The sequence below is a fragment of the Lissotriton vulgaris genome, chromosome 5 (assembly GCF_964263255.1).
Source record: "Lissotriton vulgaris chromosome 5, aLisVul1.2, whole genome shotgun sequence".
NCBI classification, from domain to species: Eukaryota; Metazoa; Chordata; class Amphibia; order Caudata; family Salamandridae; genus Lissotriton; species Lissotriton vulgaris.
In genome coordinates this window covers 790,887,423-790,893,696 of record NC_141693.1, presented here as the reverse complement: position 1 = coordinate 790,893,696, position 6,274 = coordinate 790,887,423, and the positions used below count along the sequence as shown (strand labels likewise).

The window sequence follows — 6,274 nt, the reverse complement described above, 5'->3', positions numbered from 1 at the left end:
CGCCTGAGTCGGAGGGAATATCTTCACCGCTGAGAATGTTTCCGGTAAAGTAGACTGCCGTAATTGTTCTTTTATCGATGTTCCTTGGGTTCTCTGGCTTTTCAGTTCAGTATCGAGAACTGCCTCCCTCGCGGCTTTGCTCGCCGTGAGGCGGGTTTCTGGTTTTGTTTCGGTCTTTTTCTCCTGTTTATCTGTCTTTCTGAGCATAGTACTTTTGACAGATCGGGTAACCTGCTCCATCTGCTTCTTTACTGCGGCGGCTGGGACCTTTGGGATCGCGCCTTCTTTTACCGCTGGGCCCTTACTCTGCCCTGCTGGTTTGTCCACTTTACTCTTCTGGGACATAGTGTGTTCTCTCGCTCTTCTCCAAAAGCAAAAAAGAGCTGATTTATTCGCAGCAGTTACCCAATGACGACCTGCTGTAACCAAGAATTCGACCAGTAGCATCCACATCCCCGTATCTCCGTATCTCCTTATCTCAGAGTCCTATCGGTCCGCTACCATCCTGGGGTGGGAGAGAGAGGAACTAGCGACTGTCCTCTACAGCGCTACAGCGGCCATCTTGCCTCCCATAGGATGAGACTTCCAGAGCTTTTCCCGCTGGATCTTGCAACTGTATCTCGCTCACAGCTCAGACGTCCAGACGTGTCAGTTACAATTCAGCAAGCGGCGCTTTCCTTTCACGGCGCCCCAGGTTTTTCTGCTGTCAACCAGCCAGGGTATCGGCGTCCTTCCCCTTCTTTGCTTATCGTGAATTTTACCTCTCCTTCTTCAAGCCTTCTCTCTGAAGACGTGTAAGCATTTCTTTACGCTCCGTGTAGAATCCATTGTAAAGCGATTCAATTGATCATCATCATCAGTATCGGAGCTCAGTAGAGTGCTGCAATCAGCCTAGCGTCTAGGCCGCCATCTTGCCCCTCCCTCGCAAAAAAGCATATATATTTTTTTCCAGATTGTAAGTTGATAAAAGGTTAGACAGCCAGACTTGCATTACTGGGGGTTTTTTATTAAGCCAGGCCCTGGCTATGCAGAGCCTATAAACTGCCATTGTGACAAAAATAAACTCCCTCTGTTTAATATTGGTATCTGTGGCTATCCCTAACAATATTTCTGGTGGTTTTAAGGTAATCTGGATATTCAGGGAGGCATCAAGAAACTTCTCTATCTCTTTTTATCACTGTTTGCAGTAGCGGACATACAGCAAATACATGTATTAGCTCTGCATCAGGGGAACTACATCTTGGGCATGTGATACCTACGCTACCCCCCCATTTTGCTATCTTTGCCGGAGTGAAGTACAGCGAGTAGAGGGTTTTATACTGCTGCGACTGCAGCGGCGCTGAGCAGAGCAGAGTGTGACCTAAATCCAGTGCCTCTTTAAACCAACTAACCTCACCTTCCAGCTTGTCTGCCCACTTATCACTATACTTGTCCATATCATCTGGTTTTTCTGCTATCAGGTTTGCGTAAAAACTCCGAATAGAGCAGTCCCCCCCTAACCTTATTTTCTCCAATATTTCTACCTTGCCAAACCCCACACTACCACCCTGCTTATTCCCCAAAAAACGTCTTAACTGCAAAAATTTTAAAAAATCTCTCCTGACTTTTAATTGAAGTTGTTTGTGATATTTAAGCATTCAGCTGGTTTTTCAAAAGGAGATAATAGGCCCAGAGAAGTTAGGGTGCTCTTGCTGTAAGAGATCCATGTAATCCAAAAAGCATGGTCTAAAATGAAGCATTCTTTACAAAACGGTTCTGTGAAATCGAGGGATTCCCTTCTCCATATAGAGTGCCATAAGAGGATTGGTGCTTATTAGCCTTATCCATGGGGGTTCGAATGAAACTGTCATTTCATTCCTGATCATGAAAAAAAGCAGGGACGTCGATTCACTGGAATGCAAGGTGTAACGAGACTGGCAACATGCCCGTGTCATCATAGGATGAGACTTCAAATGATAATTAGCACTGATGGCATCATAGAAATTGCCATCATGTGACATTTAGCCCTGATTTAGCCACATGAAATGACATTTCGGAAGTGGATGTAAAGTTATAAAATCAAGCCTGGACAGACTACTTTCTTACTGTTTTGATGCAGTTATGACTGCCACGTTGCACATATTTTACCAATAAAGCTGGTATAATATTGCCAAGCCAGTGAAGATTTTGAAAAATCAGCTGGTACTATTTTCGAGTTTGAAATCTTACCACAGCCAATACGAGCTGAATTCCCTAAAAACTATTTAGAGCTTTCTAAACTAATCCTATTTGTTTATAAAGCAGACAGAAAAAGAATTTCCCTGTTATAAAAATATATAAAGCATTGTTTACAACAAGAATGTATAACAACTTCTTATTTAACTACCAGCATCTCGTGGCTCATCAAAAATCTTAAAAATTATGAACAAATAATCATGATTATTCTTCAAGAAAGGAGACCACCCTAGATGCAGTCAAGCACAATGAAACATACCAGAATCCAGAGCCTCCAGAAGAAGCAAAGTTGTGCTTTGTAGAGCTTGTGGATAGGAGGCCTTAGAGGTAGACTTATTAAGCAATACCTTGCTTCATGGCACAAATAGACACAATTTAATGTTCCAACAGTGTACAGTCCTGAGCAGCCTGGAGCGGATCACTGAAATAATATCGACGGACAAAATATCGACTTGCCAAAATATCGTGGACAAAATATCGACAGTCAAAATATATAGTTTGTATCTACAAACAGGTAAGTACAAAAATATCGAGTACAAAATATCGTTAACAATAATATAGATGTAAAAAATATCAACTTTATTAAAAACAGTGTTAAATTAAATTAATATTAAATTTAAATTACTAAAATATACTTAAAACTACTTAAATTAAATTATAATAATTAAATAATAAATGAAAATAATAAAAATATTTTTTTACAATCTTATTAGTTGACCCTGAACCCTAAAATTACCCCTTTACCCAAAAACCCCAAACTGACCCTGAACCCTAAAAATACCCCTTTACCCAAAAACCCAAAACTGACCCTGAACCCTAAAAATACCCCTTTACCCAAAAACTGAAAACTGACCCTGAACCCTAAAAATGCCCCTTTACCCAAAAACTGAAAACTGACCCTGAACCCTAAAAATACCCCTTTACCCAAGAACTGAAAACTGACCCTGAACCCTAAAAATACCCCTTTACCCATGAACTGAAAACTGACCCTGAACCCTAAAAATACCCCTTTACCCATGAACTGAAAACTGACCCTGAACCCTAAAAATGCCCCTTTACCCAAAAACTGAAAACTGACCCTGAACCCCAAAAATACCCCTTTACCCTAAAACTGAAAACTGACCCTGAACCCTAAAAATGCTCCTTTACCCAAAATGTATCAATATTATTTAATTACCAATTAATTATTAATTAACAATAACAATAAAGTAAATATATTAGAACATTAGCTGTAATTATTTTAATAATTAATATTATTTTTTCCAAATTAATTACTTAAAAATAACACAAAATTATATATATTAAAAATTTACTCTAATTAATGTAATTAACTAATTACAAATAATTATTTAACAATTAATTACTAATACAAAATATGTTCAAAATTATATTAATTAATTAACTAATTAATATTAATTAATTATCAATTAATTATTAATTAAAAATATTAACAAACATATATTAATTAATTAATTATTATTAAAATACTTCCCACCCTATTCCCCTATAAACCCACAACCCGCTACAGAATTACATTACGCAATTATTATAAAAACAAAATTCATTTAATAAAATATTTTATAACATTAATACACACTATTCACACATATTATTACATAAAAATACACTATAAAATATTATATATTATTAAAAATTCGATATTTTTGCTATCTATATTTTATACAGTCGATATTACTTCACTTACCTGAAAAACGATATTTTTGTAGTCGATATTATGTCCAGTCGATATTTTGTCCAGTCTATATTTAAAACTCGATATTATGTCCAGTCGATATTTTGGAGTCGATATTTTGTCTGTACACCGCCTGGAGCATCTGCTGTTTTACAGAGCGTAATAACTTGAATAATAATGGTTCTGTCGGTGATATTAGTACTTTGTCCCTAATTAGGATACAAAGACAGCAGTATTTTTATCAAACCAATTAAGTACACTGACCACAAAATGAAAGGAAAGCGAATATTTTTACTCAAACACTTTCATATTTTGAATTTGAAATACAAAAAACTACAGATGCTGTCCCTACAAATGTACTTAAAACATATTTAACACATAAGCTTTGTGCAAAACTTGATACACAATTAAAAACACAAGTAAAATTATAAATTCATATACACATTAACGAAGACAACTACATATACAATAATCTGCTAGGCACAACAATTTGATCTTGATTCCTATGAGATTTTGAGTAGTTGGTTCATATAAGGAAGGATTGCGTCGACGTTTCGACCCTGGGGGCGATGCAGTGATTTAGCGCATCAAGAGCGGGTCTTCATCAGGACTGTATACATGTTGGACAGCCTGTTGAATATATAACGAATATATATCAGGGATTGGTCAGTGGACTAGTGTGTGAATAATTGAGGGCATGGTTGTTTGCTCACCTCTTATGGACCTTGCTCCACTTGGAGTCCTAGTCTGTTTCTCAAAATTACTGCTGGTCAGCCGACTCAGGCAGCGTTGATCTTCCTCAAACCTATAATTGAGGATATGGTAGTAATCCATTTCTTATTTTGACCCATTTATTCTTGCTAAATTATTATGCCACATTTCTTTCTGTTATACATACCTCCGCACTGCTTATTTATACAGGAGGCAGAATGAAGCGATTATTCCTTGATTTACCTGAGGGTTAAGGGGATAATGTATTCCATTACCACCACATATTGTAACAGTACTGGCTGCATTTTAAATTTTAACGTATTCTAAACCATATTCCCTCCTGAATACATGTGAATATTTGTAAATATTCTCCCATAGCCATAGCGTGATTATATGGAAATCCTAATTCATTCCCAAATTGGCTCATGACAACCGTCGTTATTCCATACTATCAAATGCTTATAGCATGATCTATTTTTAACTTATTTTTAAACCTTGCTCATTTATGGCAGGGACTACTTTTAATTTATGCGACCCTGCGTATTCCGCCGGTATTATATTTTAACTAAAGGCCCATGCTGTCACCGTGGCCGATGTTATGGCCTCGACGACCGTGTTGCTTTGAAAACAATATGCATTTTGCTTGGTATATCCTAATATTGTTCGCGTGACTAAGCATTTCCCACCGGTATCGCTTTCTTGGTCTTGTTACCCAGATAGCCCGGGATGTCCCATGTTCAGGCGATTTTACATTTTTATAACCACTACAGTATAATTACAGGGCCCAGCCCTAGCACTTGTAAGTCCTGTCTGCCTTCATTTACACGCATGGACGCAAACTGTTACTTTTACACTTACTTTTGATACAAGCCGTTCGTGTCTCTAAACCTTCCGATTGTTGTTGGGGATCGTCTGTCTACCTCGTAACCTACGTATATAACGTTGTGTCACGTGTAAGTGTATCTAGGAGTCTGCACTCTGTTGGCAGTACTAGTTGTTACCTAGCACCATCTAGTGGTGTAACATCGTAATCATTTGTCCATTCTACCAAATTAGGAATTTACGAACTTCGCACTTTGGAACCCAGCAGTGAAAATTACTGGTTGGCAATCATATAGACGTAAAATTTGATTTGGACATATGATTTACAATTACATTCTACGTAGCTCCTGTAGGCTTAACAGCAACCTCCTGTTCTTTAAATCTACTCCAATTATTTTAAGGGCTAGTATTACTTAAACTCAAAACAACCAATTTCATCATTTACAACGATCTATTCTCAACCCTGTGGCCATAGACAAAAATATACTTTTCTGCAAAGCGGCAGGTACTTTTACATATATTCATAAATACATCCTTAGATCAATCATTCAATTGCAAGGATCAGATTTTGATGCACAACTGATTCATAATTACCCTTTACATAACTTCTATAGGCTTACCAGTAACGTCTTGTTTTATAAAGCTACTCAGATTATTTTAAAAGGCCAACAATTAATTAAACTCAACAATTAATTAAAGATAAACAATTTCATCATGCAACTTGATCCATTTTCAACACATTGGCAATCGACAATGATGTACTTCTCTGCAAAACGGCAGTTCTTTTCACATATAATCATAAATAACTCCTCTACCCCACGGAATTTCATAACA

At 37.2% G+C, this 6,274-nt stretch overlaps 1 long non-coding RNA gene across 1 annotated transcript; it reads right to left on the bottom strand.

The window, feature by feature from the left end:
• Positions 1-4,179: 4,179 nt before the first annotated feature.
• LOC147711588 (uncharacterized) lies at positions 4,180-4,712 on the bottom strand. Its single transcript, XR_015295703.1, has 2 exons — positions 4,621-4,712; positions 4,180-4,537 (listed from the first exon to the last, which is right to left on the bottom strand). It is a non-coding gene; the product is annotated as an uncharacterized LOC147711588 (long non-coding RNA).
• Positions 4,713-6,274: the final 1,562 nt, after the last annotated feature.